We start from the raw sequence: 27,401 nt of genomic DNA on the forward strand, positions 1-27,401 counted from the left end.
TCTCCTCTTCCACTTTTGGAGTGGGAGAAGCAAACGTCGCGTCGTCGTCGTCGCGTCGTCGTTCGGACTCGCCGTTAATTACGCCGGTTACGTGATGCCGCAGAATGATGGAAAAAAAAAAAAAAAAAAAAAAAACACCAAAAACAAATAAACAAATAAAAATAAAAAATAATTCCCCGCTACGTGATCTCGGTGAATTAATTATGGTCGACTTGGAAACGTCACTAATGAAGTTTAAAATTAAGGTACGTTTTTTTTCAAAATTTTCGTACAACGTAGTTTTATTGCGTCTGTTAAAGTTTTTGCCTGGAAACCAATTTACAATTCATCGTTATAAAAAAAATTTTGAAAGCATAATAAAACTGCAGGGTAACGTTACACAGCGAAATTTGAACAAAACGTGATTCTTATGAATATCTTACTTTTTTTTTTTTTTTTTTTCCACCTTTTCGTCAATACGGAAATATTTTTCTTTTCCACATAGATTTGTCTTTTCTTTTTTCTTTTTTTTTTTTTTTTGTTCTACACTAAATTACGTTTTAATTATTATACGTGAATAATTTTCAAACGAAATAGACAACTGACTGAAAATTTTTTACGGTATAAACTATTTTTAGGTAAAATCATGGATACATCCACGGTGTCGCCATTTAGAATTCTAAATTCAAGGCGATAAAACTTAAAAGGACAAAACTGCGTTGTAAAAACGACAAGTAAAAAAAAAGTAAAAACATAGAATCAAAAGCAAAAACATCCCTGGAGAGGGTTTTCATCTTTTGCGGGATCCCATCTTATATATTTACACTTGAAGAAGAATATTACAACACATATAGAATCCTCCTTAATTCGTGACTCATTCCTCCAACTGCCCTAAACCACTCGACTCGACTCTTCGGCGATGATACAGCGGACCGATCCAACGCACGCCCAGTTATATCAGACTATTTATACTGCCTAGAGCGTAAAGTACGAAAATTAGTCACTCCTCCCGAGGGCATTACACCAAGGCTTTTAATTCGTCCGGAGATATGTTTGAATTACCTAGCACTGCGCCAGTGAAAAACGGAACCGTATTTTACGAAAGAGATGAAATGAAAATGATGATAATAATAATCATAATAATAATAATAATAAAGAAGAAAACCAGAAATAATACAGAAAGTCACCGGGGAAAATCTGATTACTATTTCTATAGTTGGAACGAAACGATTTCAACGACGAGTAAGCTTTGAGTCATAAACAGAAATACATGTACCTGAATAATTTATAATATTAGGTTGAAAAATTTCAGGTTATATGTAGTTTTTTTTTTTATTAATGGAAAATTCCGTTTTCTTTAATAAACAGAGAACTCGGAGGAATCAATTTCTGAAATTGTGCTAGGAAAATATTGACCTTTCACAAGAGGTTCTTACTCTTCTTCAAATTCCACATTCCGGTTTTCCTTCTGGCTTACGTGAAATCCTGTCTTATCCCCCCACGATGATGGAGCACAGTTAAATGTTTATCAGAAAACTGGACGATAATATTTTCCAGGGTCTGACCTGGTCTCTCTCTTTTTCTCTCTCTTTCTTTAGCTCTTCTCGAACTCAAGAATTACTCAAAAATACTATGAAATATATTTACAGCATTATAAACGTACATTGATCCAGAAATAAGCATCGTCGGATTTGTCAGTCTGTCTATAAATATTCATCGACATTTTCTTAATTTTGTTTTTTTATTTTATCTTTTTTTTTTTTTAATTTTATTCTCTATGAAATAAAACTCATCTTATTTTGAATATGCATAACATAGATAGAGATCGGCATACACATTCTCTCCAGCATGAAGATTACGTCGTACTCGTATATATATGTATATAAGGGTGGCGCAAAAAAATCGAATACTTTTTTTTTTCAAGTCTCGTGTGACAAAATGTTAGTTTTTGATGTTTTAAGAACCCACTCCAAAGGACAGTTCAAAAAAAATGTTTTAAGAAGTCGCTCCACATTTTTTAAAACGTCAGAAATCGTCAACGGTATATATATATATATATATATATATTGGATGTGTCATTACTCAAAAATAACATTATTGCTCAGTGACCTATTAAACGGCGAAATTAACCTCGGCTCGAGAGTTGATTGATCGAATTATGAAACAAATTCGAGCTGAGAATTACGTACGTAATGCAGACAGAGTCGCAAATTGATATTATTTATACAGATAAATTAGATTACCGTCTCAACCGTGAAAAGTATCACATTTATTATACTCGAATGCATGATACACTTATGTAGGGAAAAAGTAAGACAGTGAAAGAGATTTTTCGATGCCGCTATTTTAATGTACTTCAATCTTTTCTTACGAAAGACTGTGTTAAAAAAAACTTATTACAGTAACGTTCAGTAACGCGTCTATACTTATATGATTTTTGAAATCAATTGTACAGCAGTAAAGAAACATTTTTTTTTCTTATGCCGAAAAAAAATTTCTTTCCTCGGAAATAAGGTTATCTATTTTCTCCTGTAAAACGTAAAAACGTTGTTTCCGCATTAGATTTACCCAAATTAAACCGAATACAAATGACACTTAAATTTTTCTCTTTTTCATCTTTTAGCTTTACGACCTGCAAATATCGTTAAGCATAAACTCCGTTGTTTATTATAGTCTTTCTAACGATTCTCAGACCTAAATACTTACAATAATAATATAATCGAGCGCGATCTGTCGATAAAAATAAACTATTCGTTGTAAAATAAATCTTCCGAACACTTCGTAGGCAGCTGAAAACTACTTTTGCGATTTCACGGTTTGTATAAATTGACATTAAACATTAACAGTTGTAGTTATTACGACTAGGTACACAGCCTGGATATTCAAGTTTGAGCAACTCGAACCAATTGCGAAATAAATCGAGGTCATTCATTGCCCGGAATGAATCGGTGAAAGGTCGGATAATACAAAATCGAGTCACTATGGAGCAATCCTCATCCACGGATGGTAAATCTATGACCCATTTAAATCGAAACGTACTCGATAGCTCCTCCAGAATAATTACTGCTTACATAAAATTGATGGGTTTTCATCTTATGAGTAAAGAATGAATTGCTCTTGCAGTCTGCAACGTTACAACGGAAGAGTAGTTTGAAACAAATATATGATAAATGGACGTTGAATGTAATTAAAATCAATTACTTATATATCTCTCTCTCTCTTTCTCTCTTACTTTCCTAATCTGGAATGCGAGACGTCGAGCGTGTAATTGACAATTAATAAACGCAGGTCGAACGATAACGGTGTAGTAACAGATAAATCCGTCTGTTGAAAGGCGTCGTATTTATTCACGAGATAATCTAGAGTAGACAAAAGATCCAACAAAACGTCTGAAAACGTATTCAGGCTATTAATACGAGAATCGATTGACCTGGCATTGTAACTGTTGTTACAAATCATTGACATTGAATTGGTTAATAAATTTCTAGATTAAAATGAAACAAAAAAAAAAAACGAGAAAAAAAGAAAATTTATCACAAGGCTCAAATTTCTATTTACAAATATTACAAATAATCAAACAAATTTTATAGACAGTACGAGTTCTAAAAAAAAAAAGTAAAAAAAAAGTGCGACTCTTTTTTCAATCTTGAACTGAAATCTGATCTTGACCAAAAAAAGTTTTTAACCAAGTTATCTCAACGATCGAAGACTCGACAGTTGTAATCTGGCAAATATGACAATCGAGTGACGATGATGATGATGATGATGATGATGATAATGAAAAGTAGCAGTCAAACTTGACGATGATTACGTATATAAACGTAATACGTCATGGAATTCGATATAATAAGTAATAATAAGAAATTTTGCGTGTCTCCGTAAGATAATCACTTGATCTCCATATTTCCCTGCAACAGCATGTTACTCGAGATAAAGCCACACCAGCAGTCCACCTACATAGTTACTAAACCGTTCGTTCGACTGTTGGCATAGTCTATTCTGAGGAAGAAGCTCGCTTCTTACTCACTCAGAGATTAACAGAGCCACATATTGTTCTAGTTCCAGCTCCCGCAGGTAGAACGTCACTGTCTCGAAGTAATTTAGAAGTTTAGAAGTCAGTCAGTCTTGCCGTTTATACGTTAAGTATAATATAACAGACCGCGTCTCTCACGTGTTAAAGAGTTGAGAAACTCAGCTCGCTTTTAGCGTTCAGCTAAGCTAAACTCTCGGCGAGTGGAAACCTGGAGACTTTGAAAGCCCAACGGGCCTCTTGAAAGTTTCAAAGATTCCCGTTAACTTTTCAAAGTATAACTTTAAACAAGTAGTGGTGGTGGTGGTGGTGGTGGTGGTGGTGGTGGATTAGTTACCGGAGTTTATTATCTACGTCTTTAACGTTTTTCAAAATTCAATTGATCTAAATTTTATCTAAAAATTTTCAACTATTTTTGTATTTTGCTTTTTGAAAAATATTCACCATGAACAACGTATCTCTAGGTACAATGTATTAGACTGTATCAAAAACATTGACTATTTTTTTTTTTTTTAACGTTATACTGAAAATATTGTTCAAGATGACGAAAAAGAAATACCATCAAAATTTCAGATTTTAATATTGATATTTAGAGGTGCCTCATCGCGATTTTCTACTTTCCATAAGAATAATATGGCAAAAATGGTTCTTGCTCGTTGCGATTTTTATAACTAGATAACGACGCGTCGTACAGAAAATTTATAAACATTTTTTTGTAGGAAATTGAACGTTCTACAAAAAAAGTCTCTTGTCATTTTACGATAAATCTATTCTTCCAAATGTTATTTGAAGTCAAACATCAACAAAGGACCTCAAATAACTTTTGAAGGAGTAGATTTATCGTAAAATGACAAGAGACCTTTTTTGTAGAACGTTCAATTTCCTACAAAAACATGTTTAGGAATTATCTGTACGACGCGTCGTTACCTAGTTATAAAAATCGCAAGGAGCAAGAACCATTTTTGCCATATTATTCTTATGGAAAGTAGAAAATCGCGATGAGGCACCTCTAAATATCAATATTAAAATCTGAAATTTTTATGATATTTCTTTTTCGTTATCTTGAACAATATTTTCAGAATAACATTGAAAAAAAAAATAGTCCATTTTTTTGATACAGTCTAATTGTATATATAACACAAGGTACAATGATACAGCCTGATTATCTGCATCCTACGTTCTTTGTCGTTCCTAATTACGTTCCGAAAGGAGGCACAGTGAAAGTTGCCTCATCTAATCACCTGTACTAACTATGTATTTCCGTTTCGTGGTTATATAGATAGAAACATGTTGTGCCCACTGACTAAAACTTTCGTAAAAAAAAAAACAAAACACCAACCATCTTTAGAACTGCAAATTTGAAAAATCGAAATGACTTTACGGTGAAAGTGTATTAATGTCTTGTAATTTATTCAATCCATCGTATATGTATATAGAGTTGAGTTTTAGCCTCGAGTTACACGTTATACGCTTAAAATCAAACTAGATGATCATGATCTACGCCCCTTACGCCTTACGTTATGCGTGTCTATAATTACCGCTGCATTAACCCGACTTCCTATAACCACTCTAGACTTTTTATTTTGTCTATTAGTGTGTTTGTTTTTTTTTTTGTTTTTTTTTTTCTATCTAGTTTTCTAAAGATGGAGATAGCTGCGATCTATTTTTGACCGTAATACTTGTATACTCCCTTATCTTATACCTATTCCTGCAGCACTCTTACAAATATGAATGTATAGTATATAGTGCTATCATAAACACAAAAACGGAATGCAGCTTAGAAATGATATATGTATACAAGAAGCTAGCTGCGTTGGAAGTTTATCTATAAAGCGATAAAGTTTTTCGAAAGATTATACTGTGACTTTGCTATACAGTGCATATACATATATGGGGAATTCCATGCACAACCAACGAAAGTCTGATTCTCACCATTTTTCATTTAGGTAAAAAAATATTCTGCAGCTATTGTCCCAACTCTGAAACAGTACCTTGATTTTTTTTTTTTAGATTTTTTTATCGACTAGTTAATTATTTATAAATATTGAGAGTGATTTTTAAAAGATCCTTTTTTTTAAATTCTTGAACAAATTCTCGAAAACTGTATATTCTTTCCCAAATATTCCAAGACTGGACCCATGATGGGCAGATTTTCTTTTCCATCCTTTTTTTTAGCACCTTGAATTTTTTCGACCCACTAAAACAGTGTTTTAATAGTCTGAAAAAAAATTCCCAAAACTTGTTTTTTTTTTTTTTTACTCGAAACATTTCTAGACCGGTTTCATTATGAACTTGTTGAAAAAAAAGTTGAATGCGCAAAAACAACAAATAAAAATAGACAAAAATCGATGCATAATGAAACCGGTCTAGTTAATAAAATTTAAATGTTCTGAGTGAAAAATAAAAGTTTTGAGAATTTTCAGATTATTCAAACAGTGTTTTGGTTGACCAGAAAAATTCAACCTGCTGAAAAATATGGAAGAAATTGACCCATCATAGGCCCGGTCTCGAAATTTTTGAAATGAAAAATACAATTTCTGAGAATATTTTGAGAATTTTAAAAAAAGTTCCTTTTCAAAATCACTTTAAATATTTATAAATTTATAATTGGCTAGTTGAATTAAAAATCCGAATAAGCCAGTACTGTTTCTGATTTTGGATCATTGCGAAATTTTTTTTTTTTAACACAATCAAAAATAATTAGGATCAGACGTTGGTCGGGTTGGCATGGAATTCTCCGTACATAACAGCTTTACGTAGTAATAATAATACGATTGTACTCTTGAATTTGCAGATCGCCATCAAGTTCATGCGATTTCCTCACGCATTCATGAGCGAAGATCACGAAGTTGAATGTAAAATTTTTGAAAAAAATAAAAAAAATCTCCCGATCGTTCAAAAAAATTAAAATAAAATTTTTACCGTACTTTTTCTTCTTCTTTTTTTTTTTTTTTATTTATTTGCAACCAGCGAACACAGCACGACTACCAGTAATTGGCGTTACGATTTACAGCCTACTAATTGTAAACGAATTTATTATTGAAGAGATGCGATTCCAAAGTGTCGCAGTACATACATAACAGTTTTCAACTCTATTTCATCTATATAGTTACATATTCATTACGTATAATCAACGTATGTACGTGAACTCGGCATACATTCGTTCAATTTCATTATTCCCCTTTCTCACCGTGGGAATATGAACTTCTCAGTCAAGTTGCATTCTGCGCACTGCGCAGAATCATTTCTTGAAGTTTTGCACTGCAGCAACGAAAAAAAAGATCGTCGTCTTCCATTACAATTATTTCTACGATTCTCCGTTATGTTTACAACAAAATCACAATTAGGCATGGCTGCACTCTCTTTAGACGAGCTCTCGTGTACTTGTACAAAGTTACGCAACGGTTCACACGGTGCTTTGCATAACTCGTATAACCGTATTGGCAGCTAGCTAGATGATTGAATATCATAGCTGAGTGTTCGTCTAGTGTGTGTGTGTATCTATTACGCTATGAGAAAGTGAAACTTTGCTCTCTATTATTTCCCGCGTATATCTGTATTTATCCTGCACATGCAGTCCGACGACGGGGGAAAAAAATGTTCAATATTTCTTTAGAAGACTCTATTATCTTGAAGATGGTCTGACGGGCATTCGAATATTTGCGCGCCAACCATTATCTTGAAAGCAAAAAAGGAAGACGAAAGAATATAAAGCTCGTTTATATTTCTTTGAGATTTCATCTCCTCGCAGCGTGAGGTTTTTTAACCGATAAATCAATACCTTTCGATAGTTTAAACACTCGAATGTTATTCGCTAGTTCTTTTGAACCTCTCTTCCAAACAGCGGTTTACATTGCAGGTAGGTATAGCCTCCACGCCTCGATCTCTTCCACTCTCTTATTATACTATCCGGTCTCTGGTAGCCGCAGTATTTCAATCTTGATTCTACGAACTTCAAACCAATCTCTCTACTCTGTATTCTTCAAAGTAGACATCCCATTGCGGGTAGTATAAATAGGCCAACAAACAGTTAGGATCCTCACGGTGAAGGGTGTATCCATCCGCATCCAAGTATTCCAACGTTATCATCTATTCTAAAATCAACCCCATACTATCGTCTGGCTATTGATGAAAAGTTCTTTGGCCGCATGAATATTGCATCTACATTTAATATACTAGACTTCTCCGTTTTATCGTGAGCTAGAAAAGCTAGTGAGATTATTTCGCCCAATTCTAAGTGACGCTTATAATCTCCGTAATTTGGAAAATGTTCGAAACGTGCCTTCTGAGTCTCGGAAAATTGTTTTCTCGCCAGTTTTATCACGCTGTCGTCTTTTCCTCGACCCGGCACGTTTTGGATTTTTACGACTTAAAGTCGGTGTAACATCTAACTTGTTTTATTTGCTTCTTCTTCTCCTGAATGTACCAAACGCAGAAGAATGAATAACCGAAAGTTGAAGATACGTTTAAATCTTCTCTCTTTTCAAATATCGCGATTCAACGCGCATTTAACAGGCCCGCCATTTTGCTAGTCCGTTTGAAATAAACTCGTCAATTCTTCTTTTCGTATCTCGAAACGTCATCTTTTATCGTTATTTCCAATCCCCCTATCGACACCAATCGACGTAGCAGGATACAAACTAATCATCTATTGTCACAATTCGTTCGTATTAAGTATCAAAATACGTCACGTAATTGGTAAACTTTTTTCATCACCGTCTTATCCGCATTAAGAACTTTCTAAAAACCTTCCAACAGCAGGCGAGTATCAGTGAGTCAGCAGCTGATCACCATGAGTCCAAACGTATCAAACATTCAAACCATAGAATGCAGTGAGATCCTGTAATACCGAGTACTTGCCTAACTTTAATTCCAAGTTCACCAAGTTGTGCCGAGTGTTTGCTCATTCTTTAATGTCGTTCGCCTCCTCGTTCTCCCTTCTTCCCAGTGGATTTGAATACGACTCTATTTACGTATGCGCAAAGTGAATCGAGACTTGCTGGACGGTCATAACACGGCACGCAGATTTACAATTCTGTAACTTGATAGGAGGTATGTTGTACCCGTCGACGTCGGCGTCGGCGGTGCACTCTCAAGTCCAGCATACCTGTATATACACATACCTCGTGACATTTTCATATATTACCTTTCGCCTTGTCCGTTCTCTTGGCTGTGACACGTCGTTAATTTAACGAAGAAGTCCGCATAGGAAGGAGAAAATCTCGTTCACTAGAGCATAAACAATGCCGACTTATACTAACTCTGCACGTCCAATGTAGTACATTCGTTAAAGCTAGTTCCAAAACCTAACTTGCATGGAACAGACCAAAGGCTCTTCGATAAGCTGTAAGCTGATCCCGAGAAACCATCAAACTTTATTGGTATGTGTACGTACTAGATCATCGTACGTCAAGTGGACGAACTAGAAGAAAGAATTACTCTGTCAAAGTGATCATTTGTAGGCTTGAAATTCGGACTGATCATTTGTTGCCGACAAATATCCAAAATAAGTATCTGAATTACCGTGAAAGGTACATACAAACGTTATATTCAAGTGACTAAATCAGTTTTTCATATTAAACTATTTATACAATTGAAATATCTGAAGTCAAAATGTTAAGAGTAAAGTATTAAGATTGAATAGTAGAAGAAATTCAACAGAAATTTCCAGTGTTCCAGTGTTCCAATTCGAGGAGTTAGGAATCGACCCAATTGGTTGTACCTACGTAGAACAGAGCAGAATGACAAGAAGTGACACCCGATGCCTCGAGAATGAGTATCCGAGAATAGAAAATAGGCGCGGAACGTTCACCCTGGCAGTGGTGAATGCCTCAGGGAATTCCTGACTTCCCGAACATATTTATATAAATTTCTTACATGATCGCCCATAGGTGTACACGTGCTTTGAATATTGTTGCTTGCCGAACGCACTGTCGCGCAGAATACTGCAGGTCACAGTTCCAACGATTTTTGAATGTGTATTCAGAGTGTTAACGGCTAACTAGATATGTCTGGTCTTTGAGAATGAGTAATGAGAGAATGTTATTGCATTTCTTTGAAACGAAAGTCCCGAAATCGTTTACTTTGGGTAAAAGTATACACACAACGTGAGCCAGGACTGATTCGAGAAAATTCAAGAGCCACGTGCGTGTATAGATGCAGGGCTTTAGAGGGTAACCAATAAAGCAGAGGAGAAACAAACATATTTTTTTACCACAACCAGAATCCATGGTATGCTTGTTTCTTCGGTATAATATATTCCATAAGCTCATGCCATAGAACAGAACGCCCTTCGATATTCACGTCTGTACAAACTTTGCTCAAATATGTTTGCTCTTGGAGAGAGAGGGAGGGAGGGAGGGAGGGAGGGAAGGAGGGAAAAACGTCACAACGAGCTGTCTGTAACCCGAAGCTTAGGCTATTTTCTGAAAGTATATTAACTCATCAATTTTCTCTTCACGAGAGATTATAAATCGTGGATGAATTTATATCTACATCTACAAACTTTTGTGACTCCAAAGGCTTTCCGAATTTCTGCGAACAGTAGTGTCGTGAAATAGCAATAATTAGCAGAAGAAAGTGCTTCTCTTGATGATAAGTTCTCGACGTATTGACAAGTGACGGTAAAGTGAAGGATGTTTAATGGACCGTGACATTTGACTGCTGGTCCATACTGTCGTAATTTTGAACCAATTAGAAGACATGCTATTAGTGGCGACAATTTTTCTACTTTCTCTTTATGCAGGCTAAGCTCCGATACTTTTCTGCAGTGGCCAGCAGCTCATTTACGTAAGTTTTCATTGATATTTGGTCAAAGTTAAATGCGGACTCAATTGGATTCCAGAACACGTCTAATCGTGAATTTCATCAGCCTCGTCATTGGATACTGTCATGCATTTTATCACCGTTGGTTATTCGACGCTCTTCTCATCGTTAGTAAAATTTACACGGCAAGAAATTTCACGAGACGCGTAGTAGAACACAAACTAGTACTGCAGTTTGTAAGATCATTGAATCATCAACACAGCTCAAGTAAGGCAAATGAACCAACACTGCAACAATGTTTGTTTGCCTTAATCGTAAGTGTACGCATGATCCCGTTATCTTGACACAGTAATTAATCACTTCGCACATACACATTTAGACAAAGGAATGTGCGCTATCCTAATTGTCAAATCTGAGATTATACGAACAAATTGATTTGAGTACATTATTTAACGACTATTTTCTCGAGATTTTTACCGTGACTTCTGCGTAATCAACATGAGATATCAATCCTGTATTATATATAAATATATAATATCAAATGCGATGAATAGAAAAAAAGTATAAAAAAGTTTGGAGAATAATCGTGACGTATTGTAAATTCCGATTTATATTATCGACAGTTGGGATTCGAATTCGAGTTTATTTTTATAAAATCTTTTTCCAATTTCCGAAAGAATGTAATTTTATTTTTATTTTTTTTTTTTCCTTGTCAAATGCAACGTTTTCAACATCGGTTTTATAACACCAAGTTTTCGTACAATCAATTTTTCTCTATACGGTAGAAACCATTTTTCATCAGCATTACTTTGGAAAATGGTTTTCTACGAGTGAATAAACACACCGACGACGCGACGCGACGCGACGTCGAGGTACGTAAACTGAAAACGCGAAATCGGAACTGCCGAGAAATTACTCGACTAGCTAGGCTAGACGAACGAAAGATAGACAAAGAAATATTGGAACAATGCTCAACGGAAGCTTAGGATATGCGAGTTTTCCCAGAGTTTTTCAATTTCCGCAGCTGGTGTTGTTATGTATATACATATACATATATATATATATATATATATATATACATTTTTCGTTGCTCTGGGAGTGAAAAAAGAAAGAAAAATGAAGAAAGAACAACAGATGCAGGAAAAGCAAAACACACAGCATACATATTCCCTTCATTCCTCTCTACTCTCTTTCATTTTTCATTTTCACCACGTTTACCTCCATATTTCTCATTTTTACATCTCGCTGAATAATCACGACAAAAAACCGCCAAGTACTTGCAAAAAATCCACCCACCCAGCCACACTTTTCTCTTCACTTCCCTTATTCGTATATTTTTCACTGTTTATTTTTTCATTCATATATCCTTTTATTATCCTTCATTTTGTCGAGAGTAAAAAAAATATATATACAAATAAATTCGAGAAAAATGAAAATGAAAAAGAAAACAGAAAATTTTTTTCAACGTATACCGTTCGTTGAAAAATATCTTTCTCAAAATTTCCCTCGCATTGGAAATTATCGCTAATGAGGAAAGCCCGCGTTTCATGTATTCAAACACCTCGTGTAAGGTTCTCACCTAATTAAGTATATTACGTACATATAGGTACACAAGTAAGTAGGTTACCAACCTTTCATGCCTGGGTTGAAGTCCTGATTACGAGTTTATAGGTACAAACACACACACACACACACACACACAACGTCACTCTCTATTATTATATATCTGCTCGAACCTCAGCAGCAGCGAGTTATACTGATTCAATTTGAAGAATATTTTTCCCGGTAAATCGTAGGCTAATTGCAATCAACTGATATGTATAATAGTACCTGCAAGCCAATGTCGAACATACATATATATATATATATATACACCGTAGGTCTAGATAATAATCAGAGTTCACCGGCAGCAGCAGTATCTATCGTGTATCCAATTAATTAACACGAACAAAATCAGATTCCATTCGAGAGGCTGGAGCAGCAGAAGCAGAAGGAGCAGAAGGTTAGAAGATACGTTTAAACATCTCATTCATCCTCGGATGCAATTAATAATTAGGTTCATGGTACATGGATTACCTTCGATAATAATTGATCCCCCTGTACGCACGAACGGACTTTGACAAATAATAATCCTTTTTCCACAGACTTGCTTGATTATATTCAAATTCCAATTTATATGCACTGTAATTATGAATAACTAAATCTTAAAATCAATATTTCGAATATTTTTGTTTTAAACCTCCTTAATCTAGATTCGAACAGTTTTCTAGAATCCCTCGAAAACGTAGTTTAATTAACAACAAGTCCACGTTCTTCTGTACATATATGTTTATGTTATGGGGTTTCCAGCAGTGAAATTAGTTTCCACCCCCATTCATTCAGGGATAAAAGATCCCGCAAAGCCGTGTCTAATTTGGTAGATTTAACCGCATCTTCGGTGGCTGCACTATTTCATCCTCCTCTCCGGACACAATGAATGAATGGATGAATGAATGAATGAATGAATGAATGAATGAATGAATGAATGTGAACGTGTCGTCGTCACGTGTCCGGTAACCGGCAGCAACTCCGACGTCGCGGCGCCTCGAAACACATGAATTCCATCCACTACTTCGCATACACGTATTACATTCGAGAAAAATAATCACAACCTGTGAGGCGACACATATCCACAGATGAATTCATCACGTGCAGCAACAGCAGCAGCAGCAGCAGCAGCATATGTACAGTAAAAATACTTGCAATGAGTTATATATCAAGTACGTATAACGTGCTTTGTGTAAATCTACGCAGCCTGAGATCTTTTAACCGTTTCAATACAATGAACCAAGTTTTATTTTTTCAATCCAACAACTTTACACTAACGGTATCTCACCGGTCTATTATTTCAACACGTTCATGTATACCTGATTCTTCGTTTTTTTGTTGTTGTTTTTTTTTTTTTTTTTTTTTTTTTTATTTCCTACTTTATCTTCTTCTTCTGTCTCAAGAAACGTTTAATTGAATGAACACTTCCTTGCACGACGGTTTTATTACCGTGTATATACCGTTTACATATATAGATATATATATATAATCTAAAACATTACATTATTATACCCGTATTATAAAAACCATTACATTATAACGCAAATTCAATTCTGGTTATAATTGTATCTATGTAGATTCAACGCTTGTAAAGCTGCTGCTACAAGGACACTTTAAGTGCAATAAATTACACATTATTGTAACAAACAACTCAAAACAAATTTAAAAAAAAAAAAAAACAATAATTTGTATTCATTTATGTGTTAAGTATTAAATTTTTTTCTAAACCATCTCAACTAATTGATGAAAAACTCTTTTACTTATTTGCATTTCATAAACAACAATATTCGTAACGTCATAGAACGTAAAACATATTATACGTGTAATCTAGACTAGTAAAAAATGATCGAGTTCCGTTATAAATCGCTGCATGATGCGGGAGAAAAAAAAAGAAGAAAAAAAAAATATTTACAAGCTGCAAGCACTCTGACCTCAGGTATGAGAAAAAATCTATTAGTCAAGTCAACTTCTCTCGAAGATATTTCCTAGCTACGGTCTATTTTAAGCATGTTCTTCTTCGTCTTGCAACACACATGTATTATGTATGTACATAGGTGTGTGTGTGTGTGTGTGTGTGTGTATAGATATGTATGTATTATATACCCGACGCCCATGTAACGTCTCGAATTGCATTCCACAAGATAGCGAGCCGTCTCGAAGGACTCTGAAAGCCTTTGACACTTGCCGCTCTCTCTCTCTCTCTCTCCTAATGATATCAGGCATACATATCTGTATACGGCATTCATTTACGTAAAAAAACATTTCCGTTAAACTATTGACTATTCCAAGTTGAGAGAGGGAAGAAGAAAATTTTATCTAAGTTAAGTTCTAGTTAGTTTATCCCTGAGGAAAAGACGAGAAATAAAAAAGTAATAAGTCGATCGCAGAAACCGTCCCGAGATGAGTGTATCGTTGTGTGGTTACAATCGTTTAAATGAGAAAAATTTTCCCACCTCGAGAAAAAATAGAAAATAGTATGATAAAAGGAAAAATAAGAATAAACTGCACAGCTTTTCTGTTCACCTTACGTGTGTGTGTGTGTGTATATATATATATACCTCTTATTTTCGAGTTATAAATTATGAAACCAGAAAAGGAAGAGAAAAAAAAAATAAGATGTAATAAAAAATCAAACCTGTTATTCGTAGTCGCGGAAGAAGTTTAGTTTAGTTTATAGGTATTATACCTGAAATGCTGCTCGCGCCGCGTTAAGGTTCATAAGTTATTATATATAAATAATTGGTTATAAGATCGAAGTAGCGAGATAAGATTTGTGAACCTGTAGACGCCCACGTGAAAATTCCAGACCAACGAACCGTCCTGCAAATCTCTGCGTAAATTGTTTACTATAATAGTCCAGATAATTATACATATATATATATATAATACCTAAGAATGTGTAGCGTAGATTCGATTATCACATCGATTAGGGGTGTTACGATGAATTTGACTTTAACGATCGTTGAGAAATACAAAAAAAGAATCGTTTCCTCACGATGAGTTCGGGGGGGGCTTCAAATTTGTGGAATAGGCAGTATTTTTGAGTACGTTGAACGAGACGATCGATCGATCGGTACACTCAAATTTTAAGAAAAAAGATTTTAATAGAAAAGCTTTAGAAATGCATTTTTGAGAAGTAAATTTAAAAAAAAAAACACAAATAAAAAAAAAAAACCGTTCAAGTTGACGGATTTTTCATGAAGTTTTAAGCAGTTTCCAAAAAAGAACCGATAAAATGTATATCAAGAGGGTGTTTTAGAAAAAAATAATTTACGTTTTTTCACCGTGGCACTGTATGAAAAGTGTTTTTTTGTTGTTTTTTTTTTTTAGGTTGAAAGAAAGATTCTGTAAAAAGATGAGCGCTAATTTGATTCTTCATATATTTTCGAATTCGTCAGAAAAATCCGTTGCGTCACTTCAATTATTATTTATTTATTTTATTTTTTTTCCCGACATTTATATTCAACCCAAAAATCACGATCCGTATAACACAACGATATATCAACCGGGAATCTTATTCTCCCAAGTTAAAAGTTCGTATTAAATGATAATTATATTATGAGATTGAACTAATAATGAAAAAGAAAAGCAATAACAATAAAAATTTCATTCGCGATACACTCGTAAATTCAAAAAGATGAAAAATCAACTGATCGCGATCTTTTCAAATAACGTAAAACCCTCGTCTTTTGACAGAATCTTTTTTTCAACTTTGATTTTTTTTTCCCCTCTTTTAAGGCAACATAATTTTTCTCTGAAACACGCCACTCTATATATATATATATTAGGGTGTTTATACATATATATTCGCACATCCATTTTGTTTTATTGAGTAGTTCTCGATGCATCGTGGTATCTCCGCACTACAAGATATTGCGGGCGATATCGAACTATAGGTATATTGTCAATAATTGTTTAGCCCCGATGAGTCATAGAGAACGCCGATGGAAAATAGAGAGCCAAGGTATAGCTAGAAAATTCCGCCGTTATCGCTTGTGATATATTGGAAATTTCGTTCATCACGCCTTCTCGTGTGATAATAATAATAATAATAATATTAATAATAATAATAGTGTAACATAATATAAGTTAACAATAGTTGAGTCCGTATAGTATACATAACTAATATTAATTTGACGCGTTGGTGATTTTTTTCCTATTGTTTATTGTTAGTAAATACCAAAAAAAATTCCTACACGCAGGGAGAAAAATTTTAGTCGCAGTTACAAGTCGTACTGTAATGTACTGAACGATTTTCATTTTTTACTATAACTAAAAATGTGATTTTGAATACAAAAATAAAAATATACGTAAAACTAGAAAAAATTTTACTCTGTGTTACCGTTTTTTTTTAATATAGTCACATGTGTTATTAGTTTCTTGTTACTCCTGCGGTAAATTGATGTTGGTGCATGAATAAAGTGATTCAAGTTGAACTTGTTTTTAGATTAATTAATCCCTCTGCAATTATCATAAAGTGTAGTTATTGTCAATTATCATCACGTTAAATAGTTACTATTTATACCAGATTGACTTGTAATTACAACAATATTGGAACTTCATTTTTACGATATTCACTTAACTAATTTCTTAGCAACTATAAGAAAAGAAAATTTCTCTGAGTGTATAACCGAAAAAACTAATGCAATTAATTATATTTGAGGTAAATATGAATGTATTTTTTTGATTAAAAATTTCAAACGCTGTGTGTATACCACATTAAACAATTACCACTACCACGAAAATGAATGGCGAGTTATAGGCTTTATAATTGAAACAAAAATTGGTTATCCTAAATGTTAACAACGAAATTTTTACCCACGTAAATTGAAACAACTATCAATAAATCAAAGACAAAAGAGATCAGCGTATATCGAATGTATTTATCGTTACAACTTTCTCAGTTGAAATTCACTGTTCAATAGTCAATAAAAATTTTTTTTTCGTTTCATTGCAATCAATGAATTTCATTCTTAAACGAAAACGGAGAAAATTATTTGCCGACTCTGTCGTTTTGTCACGTTTCATTCACGGATGCAGTTAATCCCTGCGCAATTACAATCCTCGTTGAAAATTCTACTCCGCAACTGGAGAAGTAGTTCCTTTATTCGTTGAAAGTGCAGTGGTGCTGCCCTCCTAACGTGCGAACAAAAGTGCAATACGTACAGCGCGAGTGCGCAGCACAGGTGGCCAGCGCAAGTGCAGCTTATATACGTACGTATTATAATACAAGCACATATGTAGATACTCGTTGTTGAGAGAGGATCCCCTGTGCACAACAGATGTACGACTTTCATGTATACATATACATATATATACATATAATTGTAAATACATGTATATATACAGGGTGATTCAATTGCAGCGCCGAGTATGGGAGGAGCTTAGTTGACGAATCAAGCTGTGTCCCTCAGCCAATCTGGAGTGAGTCGATTGAAACTCCGAGAGTGGGAGGAGCTCGGTAGTTTTCAGTACAGAAAGTAAGGTTCGAAGTCTACGTCCAGGTATTCAGTGGTAATGAGAAATAAAGTCACGATTAGACACCGAGTGAGAGATGACAAGAAGACAAGACGAACCTAATCGTTGACATTTCGTGCCGTCGTCTTTCCTTTGTCGTCATATCTTCGTTATTGTTTCTCATTCGCAGTGGTTACCTGCACGTAGACTTCGAACCTTATTTGACATCAAAACTACCGAATTCCTTCCACTCTCGGAGTTTCAATCGACTCACTCCAGATTGGCTGAGGGACACGGCCTGATTCGTCAACTAAGCTCCTCCCATTCTTGGCGTTTCAATTGACTCACCCTGTATATATAAATGCATATGCCTACGCATGGTGTAGAAAAACGAAATACCACTTATTACGCACTTTGTCCCGCAAATCTTGCAGCGTTGTACGGTGTTTTGTACCATACTACATATGTAGTATATATGGGGAATTCCATGCGAACTCGACCAACGTCTGACCCTCACCTTGTCCGGTTTTGTTTAAAAATCGTTCTGCAATTTTCAGATTTTTTTATTCTACTGCTCAGTTATTTATAAATATTTAAAGTGATTTGAAAAGGAACTTTTTTAAAATTTTGAAAAAACTTTTCAGAAACTGTATTTCCTATTACAATCATTTCAGAATCAGGCCCATGATGATGATGATTTTTTTTTCAGCACCTTCAATTTTTCGCTCGACTGAAAAATCGTTTGAACGGTCTGAAAATTCCTGAAAAATTCTCTAAATTGAGATTTTTTACTTACAATATTTCTAGACTGGTTCCATTACGAACCGATTTTTGTCTATTTTTTGGCACATTCGACTACTTTTATCAACTTCATAATGGACTTTTATCAACTTCAAACGGATCTAGAAACGTTTCAAATGAAGATCAGAAATATTCAGAATTTTTTGGGGGAATTTTCTGACCGTTTAAAACACTGTTTCAGTTGATCAAAGAAACAAAATTCAATAGTGCTAAAAAAAAAAGGAATGAAAAAAAAAACCATCACGGATCCGATCTTAAAATGTTTGGAAAATAAAAGGATTTTTGTCTTCAAGAATTTTTTGAGAACCTTAAAAAAGGTTCCTTTCAAAATCAGTTTCCGATATTTATGAACAATTAACCAGTTAAATAAAAAATGTAAAAAATTCAGGGCACCGTTTGAGAGTTATAGGACAATAGCAGAAATCTTTTGTAACAGAATCAAAGATATTGAGATTGAGAAGTTGGTTGTATGGGTTCACATGGAATTCCTCATATACATATAATAATTGTTCGCTCGATGTATAAAAAAAGAGAGGAACGACGCCGCGGAGAATATAATTGCACTCGCGAAACGTGCAGAAAAGTAGATACATACACGTGAATAATAATAATGGGAAATGTGCATCGAGGGATATTAATGGAGTATGTAAAACGCCATCAATCTAGACATACGATTACAGGCATTATAGTTACACATGTAAAACATTGCGTTGAAGAGAGATCTCGATTCTGCAGCTATAAGGTGCTCGAAAATTGGATTACGTAGAATTTCGTTTCACTCAAAACGTAATTATACCAGGCCATCCCGGAAGACATGGAAACCAGTTTAAAACACGGCCTGCTGCTGCTGGAATGAATTAAAATGTGGCTCCGCATCGCGATGTCGTCTTCCGTTACCTGCTACATGCATAGCAATCCACTTGCACGTGTGTGTGTGTGTGTGTGTGTGTGCGTACGAATATTTCATATTTCATATTTCATATTTTATATTTCACGCAACGTAAGCTCCAATTCGTCTTTTCTTTTTTTTTGCCTCATCATTTCCAACTAATTGAGTAAAACGTGACATTGGACAAAAATTTACTGTTTTGTATTAAAAATTTCATCTTTTTTTTCCCTGTGTCTTCGTAGGCGGTATCGTAGTTTTATTTTGCATTAAACAAGAAAAAAAAAAGAAGAAGATTTAAAAATTATTATCTATCTTCTCTGTTCACTCATCTTAACTGCAGATTTGTTGTTATAGAATTAATCGTGGAATCGTATATGTAATAATAATCACTGAATAAATTGTAAACTTCAGTAGAAGAAATCATTGACTTTATTTTGCACGTTGGATTTTCTACCGAAAAATTTTTCAAAGTGGAGATTGTTGTCTTAAAAAGAAAAAGAAAAGAAATTCAGAAAAACATACGAACCATCAACCAAACGTCGAGACTATACATATATAATTCACACGACTTCGCCGTCACCTTTCGGCCATGAAGAATTTTTATTTTTCACGTTATCGCGAATTCTCCTCTACGATAAGCTTAGTAGGTACAAATTTTCATAATAATTTTCTCGCTGTCGATTGTTGCCGGTGTTCGATGATGTTAAACACCGAATTGAGATAGGTATGGGTACGAGCCCCGCATTTTTATGGATACAAACGAGAGTAGAGACACCACCACGCCTTGCCTATTTATATATTTTAACTTGCCTCGCGTACTCGACAGGAAACGTTTGGACGCATGTGCCCAAAAATACACGTTACACGTTCGTCACCCTCGGTTGGAAAGAGGAGAAAACGAAATTGAAAGAAAGAAGAACAAACAAAAAAAAAAAAAAAAAAAAAAAAAAAAACAGAAGAATCCGGGGTGAGAAAAAGAGAACGTGTAAGAGAAAAGAAAGAATATGGAAAGTTTGGAGAAGTGTTTCTCCTGTCTGACGAGTTTTGGGGGCTGACAAACGACCAGACTTTGTGTTTTTTCATGTCGAGATCATTCACAGCGTTTGTCCAGTAATTGAACACCTAATTAAAACCCCGAATTTTAGCTATTGAATGAGATAGAATAGGTGTGCAAGTATGCAATATATATATACCTATATTAGGGTGGTGCAAAAAAACCGACTATTTTTTTTTTTTTGAGTCTCGTGTGACAAAATGTTAGTTTTTGATGTTTTAAGAGCCCACTCGAAAGGATAGCTCAAAAGAAATTTTTAAGAGGTCGCTCCAGTTTCAAAAATGTCAAGAATCGTCCAAAAATTAAATAAAAAAAATTATATTTTCAGTATTTTGTTTGATTTTTAATTCATGTCGTGGTGTATTGTTATAGATTCTTTCGTTCTAAATTAAAGAAAAAAAAAATTATCAAATTTTGATATGAATATTAAAAGGTCGCTCAAAAAGATCTAAAGAAAGTCACCAAAAAATTGAAATAAAATTATCAGCGACCTTTCAAAATTCAAATTTTGAACTGAAACTTTCGGAAACTTTTTTTTTTTTTTTTCTCTATAAAATTATACCGTAACGAGAAAAAAAATTGAAAAAAAAATCGATTTTTGAAGATTTCTGATGTTTTAAAAAATGCGGAGTGACCTCTTATAAATTTTTTTTTTAACTGTCCTTTGGAGTGGGCTCTTAAAACATAAAAAAACTAACATTTTGGCACAGGAGACTCAAAAAAAAAAATAGTCGGTTTATTTGGGTCACCCTAATATATATATTAGGGTGTTTCAGAAAAATAAAAATTTCGATTTTCCAACAGGCCACACCTGAAATAGTTAGTTTAGGTAGAAACAAAAATTCTGGCGAAAGGTGAGCGTTGTCGGTTGAGTGGAAGATCGGGTGCATATGATTTTTCATTTTTTTTTTTTTTTTTTTTTCATGATTTTATCTCCTTTTTATTAAATTTTTGATGGATAATTGCTAATAAACATTTTTTTTGTGCTTCGAGTGAACAGTGGATCAGTTTGTATCTTAAATGAGATGCTCCCGGAATTTGAACTCTTTTAGTTGATATTTAATAGTGACGTCTAACGAATTTTCTAATTATTATTCAATTAAAAGACATAAAAACATTTAACGAAATATCAATCAATCAACTCTTAATATCATTAATAATTTAAATTTAATTACCTCCCAATTACACTGTAATAGGAAATGTGTAAATATTGAATAAAAAATTGAAATCCGTCTGAGAAAATGTTTTTTATTATCTATCACAAATTCGATAAAAAAAAAGGGGAAAAAAATGAAAAAAAAATCAAACCCGCCCGATTTTCCGCTCAACCGACAGTGCCAATCTTTCGCGATAATTTTTCTTCTTACCTGACTATAACTAACTATTTCAGGTCTGACTTTATGAAGAAACAAAAATTTTTTTTTTTCAACACCCTAATATATGTATGTACATACATGCCTATTGCATATACTTCGAAAACTGAAATTAACAGAATCTTTCACCTTTCTGATTACAGATTTTCGGAGCACGAGTACACGAACCACATTTGAAATGTCGATCGATCAGTAAGGTAAGACACGCTTTGATTAACGTAATTGATATTTTTTTTTTTTTTTTTTTCATCAATTTAACAATCTGTTTCAGTATTACCGAAAAAATACAACAAACTAACCGATGCATTTATCATTGTCATACAATCAAGTTCGATGTCGATTTATGGGTTGCGATAAAAAAGTATATATAATATACGGACTGCAGTCAAATATTTGGTTAACCAAAATCTTTGCGATCAACGGAAAATTTTTCGTTGATTTGTTTTCGAGTCAATCTGAATTTTTTATAATTTTTAGAAACAATTTCATCACCGAGCGAAATGAAAATTTTTTCCCTTCTTACTGTTTTCAAGCTTTTTCCGAAAAATCAAAACGTTAAAAAAATTTGAAGCGAAAGTCATTTTACTACGGATGGTTACTGAAACATTTTCTTATGCTCCATATATACCATTTTCATAGGAAATTTTATCGTGAAAGATGAACAGGATGAAACGTGAATTTCAGTCTGACGTGAAGGAAGGGGACAAATACCAGCTTGTTTTCTTATTTACAATGAATGAAAGACTCGTTTAAACAGAACCTAAATCTACAGCGCCTAAAATTATAACACTTGTTTCTTTCTACATGCCAATAGATAATTTTTATGAAAAATATTGAAAATTATCCGAAAGTGTGAAATGAATCGATCATATTTTTTTCTGTCGCGATACTTCAAATAGAGAAAAAACTATGCGTGACGTTTATTCCTTTACGTGTAACAACGAATTTGTTACCATCGGTAACAACGAAAATGATGTAAACAAAAAGAAGAAAAAGAGAAAATTTATGAAATCACAAAACTCCAACAATCCAAAAATACTGACGTACTGTGCAGAAATTTGAAATTAAGAGATTTCCTTCTAATTGTCAACATTCAGTCAAAGAACTTTATTTCTTTAATTAATTATACTCGCATTTATAATGAGCAACGAATGTTATGTTATATATATTCAGACATTAGGTCACTGCCGTATAAAAATGGCCATATAACATGACAGGATAGAGCACGCTGGTGAAATTAGGCAAGAATTAATTAAACTTTTGAATATTACAGCGCTGCGTACCAGATAATTTATTCAAAACTAATTGTGTGCGTTTTTTTTTTTATTTTTTTATTTTTTTATCTTTTATTTGGCATTTTTTACTTCTAGTTCTTCTCACTTTAACCTTTCGTTTCACCATCTTTTTATATATATATATATATATGTATTTTTTTTTCCTTCCTTTATCTCTGGTCTCTTAATTTCATTCATACATTCGTTCGTTTTAATTTATTTTTCTTTTGCCCGTGTCGTAATTAAACACCTCAGCGTGATTGGCTCGCAGCGAGTTCGTTACTTTGTAAAGCGTCGTTCATCAATCCGGGACCTGATCCTTTCACTACATGTTTCACACCGCGTAAAAAAAAAAAGTTCAAGTTAACTAGAATATACTTTATTACTACTGTATGACATATCGTAGATCTTTTTACCTTATTTTGATTAGGTCGAGAAATATTACAAAAATTAGAAGCCTCCGGTAGCGATTACAAGTTTAAAAAAATATTCGTATTACGGTTAATTTGTTATTAACTTATTATTTACCGTAGTTAAAAAATTTTCTTCTCGATGCAAAATAAAAATTTGGTTACGATGTTTTCGTTAGTTGAAAATAATCTAACAAGTTTTATTAAACTTTATAGATAAATTTGGATTTTTATGCAACTATATGTATAGAGTTTTGATATACCGTCTGGTTTAACAAAATCTGAAATAATGTCGTAAACTGAACAAACATATTAGTATTTTAATAACCGGAAAAGGTCGCGTATATTGAAAACTATGATTACACTAAAATTGCAACAGCGTTTAAACATTATTATACTAACGATCTTGCCCATTCTACCGTAATTTTCTAGTAACTGGATAGAATAATTAGAGTAAAAGAGACGTTTAAATTAATTGCCGAGTATACAATTCTGTTCCTCTTTTACTTTAAACGAGGAGAAACCGTTCTATGAAATTTTATGAAAAACTATAAATTTTTTTTATTTTTTTTTTTATTTTTATTACTTTACCCGGTATAATAAATTTTTTCATTACAAATTCTAATTTACTGCAGTACAACGTCTTTCCGCTTCCGTAGTTTACTTAATTACACTTCCACTTATAATGAGAAAGAATGCATGTAAAGGTGAGTGAAAAAAATATCTTGTTCATTTATTTTCTGTTCATATATTATTCATGTTATTTCAACGAATTTTATTACTTTCCAATTAACCGTCGACAAATTATTTGCGGAAAAGTGAAAATCTGAAAAATTCTCTATGAAAATGTAAATGGAATTTTATTGTAAAAAATAATTCTCATTGTAATACGTTGTAATTTTAAGTAGACAGCTAATTCACTGATTTCACCAATTGGCTCTGGCTAAGCAACTAATAAAATCAGTGACCATACAATCCTACAAATCCATGTTATTTTTCTCTATTTTTACGCTATAAAAAGCTTTATTTATTGTAGTTCGCAGGAAACTCTATTATTATAAAATGTGTATCGTTACAATGACGGTTCAAATATCGTTGAAATTACAGGAATAAGTAATAAAAAAAAAAACTATAGCGTACAATTATAATTGTCTATAGGTATTACATTTTCTGATTATTGCAAAATTTAATCCATCCGTTAAGTCAACGAAATTTTTTCAGTCAAACGAAACCTTAACAACAATTTATCGTGGCTGATAAACGTGAAATTATCGTAATAGTTACAAGAAAATATAACAAAAAAGATTACTGACAGAAAAGATAAAAAAAAAAAAATTTCTGCTTACAGATGGAAAATTAATTCATCGCCCAAATTGTATTTTTCGGTTATGGTAAAAAAAAAAAAACGACATTATAACAACAAGAAGAAATTACTGTCGGTAGGAAAATCTCGGTTTTTAATCCTTCTCTTTTGATTTTTAAAATTGACCGAGTACCTCTCAAGACACTGACATATAGGAAAAAAAATATGAATATACTTCGCGATGAGAAAAACGTATATTTATGTACTTGATTGAGTGAAGTTGAATTTTTGGAAAAAGAAATAAATCAACGATTTCTACGATATTTCGCTACAATTATCTTAGATCAAATCAGATTATTTTTTATCTTTTTCATATCCCATTTACGATGAACATGTCGTGGGGTCATTTTGACCCCGGTGTGCAGCATAAGGGTTAAGGAAATTCCAATGTATCCATTCAGATTCAATTTGGGGGGGGGGGGGGCTTCCGGTCGAATTTCGAAAGAAATTCCAAAACAAATATCACCCTAATAATTATGAAACAAAAGTCGCCTTTTCGAGGTATCTGAAATGCGTTGAGATTGTTGAGAAAGGTCAGGTAAACAGTTTTCACAAACTGGTATATATGTATATATATGTGGTAACTTAATGAGCATGGACCAAACGTGCGCTTAACCGACGACAAAGACGACGCCAGTCGGCCGGGACTGCGGTAAATTCGGACCTTGCACAAATTTCTGCAAGGACCGAATGCGAGGCGAGACCCGGTAAATTCAACCCGAGAATTATCCAGCTGCTGTTGCAAGGTCAGGGTTGAGCCAAGGCGAGTACGGAATCGATGCACACCGGGTTACCATGGCAACCTTCTCCTGACCCATTATAGGCTATGCTCTTTCCATCGAGTTAATAGCCCCGCTATTCGATCCACTTGACTTGCAATCAGCTGACGCTATATGTATGTATGTATGTATGTAAGACAATATTTTAGGTATATGCGTATATTATATAGATACGAGTATATACAGGGTGATTCAATTGCAGCGCTGAGTATGGGAGGAGCTTAGTTGACGAATCAAGCAGTGTCCCTCAGCCAATCTGGAGTGAGTCGATTGAAACTCCGAGAGTGGGAGGAGCTCGGTAGTTTTCAGTACAGAAAGTAAGGTTCGAAGTCTACGTCCAGGTATTCAGTGGTAATGAGAAATAAAGTCACGATTAGACACCGAGTGAGAGATGACAAGAAGACAAGACGAACCTAATCGTTGACATTTCGTGCCGTCGTCTTTTCTTTGTCGTCATATCTTCGTTATTGTTTCTCATTCGCAGTGGTTACCTGCACGTAGACTTCGAACCTTATTTGACATCAAAACTACCGAATTCCTTCCACTCTCGGAGTTTCAATCGACTCACTCCAGATTGGCTGAGGGACACGGCCTGATTCGTCAACTAAGCTCCTCCCATTCTCGGCGTTTCAATTGACTCACCCTGTATATATATTATATTAACATTCCGATACGCCTCGGGGCGTCGCGTCGATGCTACGGTGATTTATAAAACGCTGCATAATCTTCGTAGATTTTTTTTTCCTCTTTTATTATGCATTTTTAGTACCTCAAAGTTCAGAACTCGTGACATAATAGCGATAATTTTTGTCGATTGTCTATCGTATCGACGAAGATAGCCGGAGGAGAGATGACCACCCAAAAAGTCAAACTACTTTTTGTCGTCTGCCTTGACAACATCTGTTTAATCATAATTAGAATTCCACTTTCAAATTTAACCTCGCTTACTTTTTGTTATAATATATAATCATAGAATTGTCAAAGACCTTTAGCAATAGTCTCTGAAATCGTCGTCGTCATTCGTTCTTATATTCTCCGACATTGAATCGAGAACAAAAACGAGACGAGGTTACATATCTACATCATAATTCCTCTTTCATTTTTCTCATCCATGATACTGGAAATTTTTATTCGTCATTTTTCCAAACCTCCAGCATCGTGAGTATAAATGTTGCTGATCGTTGAACACAACGCAATTACTCGCGTAAGTCGTGTAAATACACTTGTTAAATTAATTGCATTTTATACGGCGAATTTTCCGCAGTGGGGAAAAGCTAATATATTTCAACAAAGCTAACTCGATTTTAAACCTATAAGTTACGAGAACTGGGAACAAATATCACGATGACGTGAAGGCAAAATTGAAACGTGAAACGTTTATTGAATATTAAGAATATTCCACCTCTTCTGTTTCGGGAGACAGAAACTAAGTTTAAAAAAAAATCACTCACCCCGACTCTACGAAATTGATTTACCTTCATAAGATCTGAAAGAATTTTCTCTGACGGAAAGAAATTTTTCATTATTCCTACAAAACGGTAAATAATTATACTACAAACCGATCAGAGTTTTATTAATTTTAAAGAATCATTTCACACCGGTATTTCATAATATCATTTCTTTGGTAGCATTGTATGAAA

The 27,401-nt window shown here is 33.9% G+C and overlaps 1 protein-coding gene across 4 annotated transcripts in view; it reads left to right on the forward strand.

Moving 5' to 3' along the window:
- LOC124412235 (E3 ubiquitin-protein ligase BRE1-like) overlaps positions 1-27,401 on the forward strand; it is a 122,258-nt gene that overhangs the window by 35,443 nt on the left and 59,414 nt on the right. For all 4 annotated transcript variants that reach the window (XM_046891951.1, XM_046891952.1, XM_046891954.1 and 1 more), the window contains exon 2: positions 22,079-22,132. The gene's annotated coding sequence lies outside the window, so the exon portion shown is untranslated. The remainder of the gene's footprint in view (positions 1-22,078; positions 22,133-27,401) is intronic.

The sequence above is a fragment of the Diprion similis genome, chromosome 11, assembly GCF_021155765.1.
Source record: "Diprion similis isolate iyDipSimi1 chromosome 11, iyDipSimi1.1, whole genome shotgun sequence".
Classification (NCBI taxonomy): Eukaryota; Metazoa; Arthropoda; class Insecta; order Hymenoptera; family Diprionidae; genus Diprion; species Diprion similis.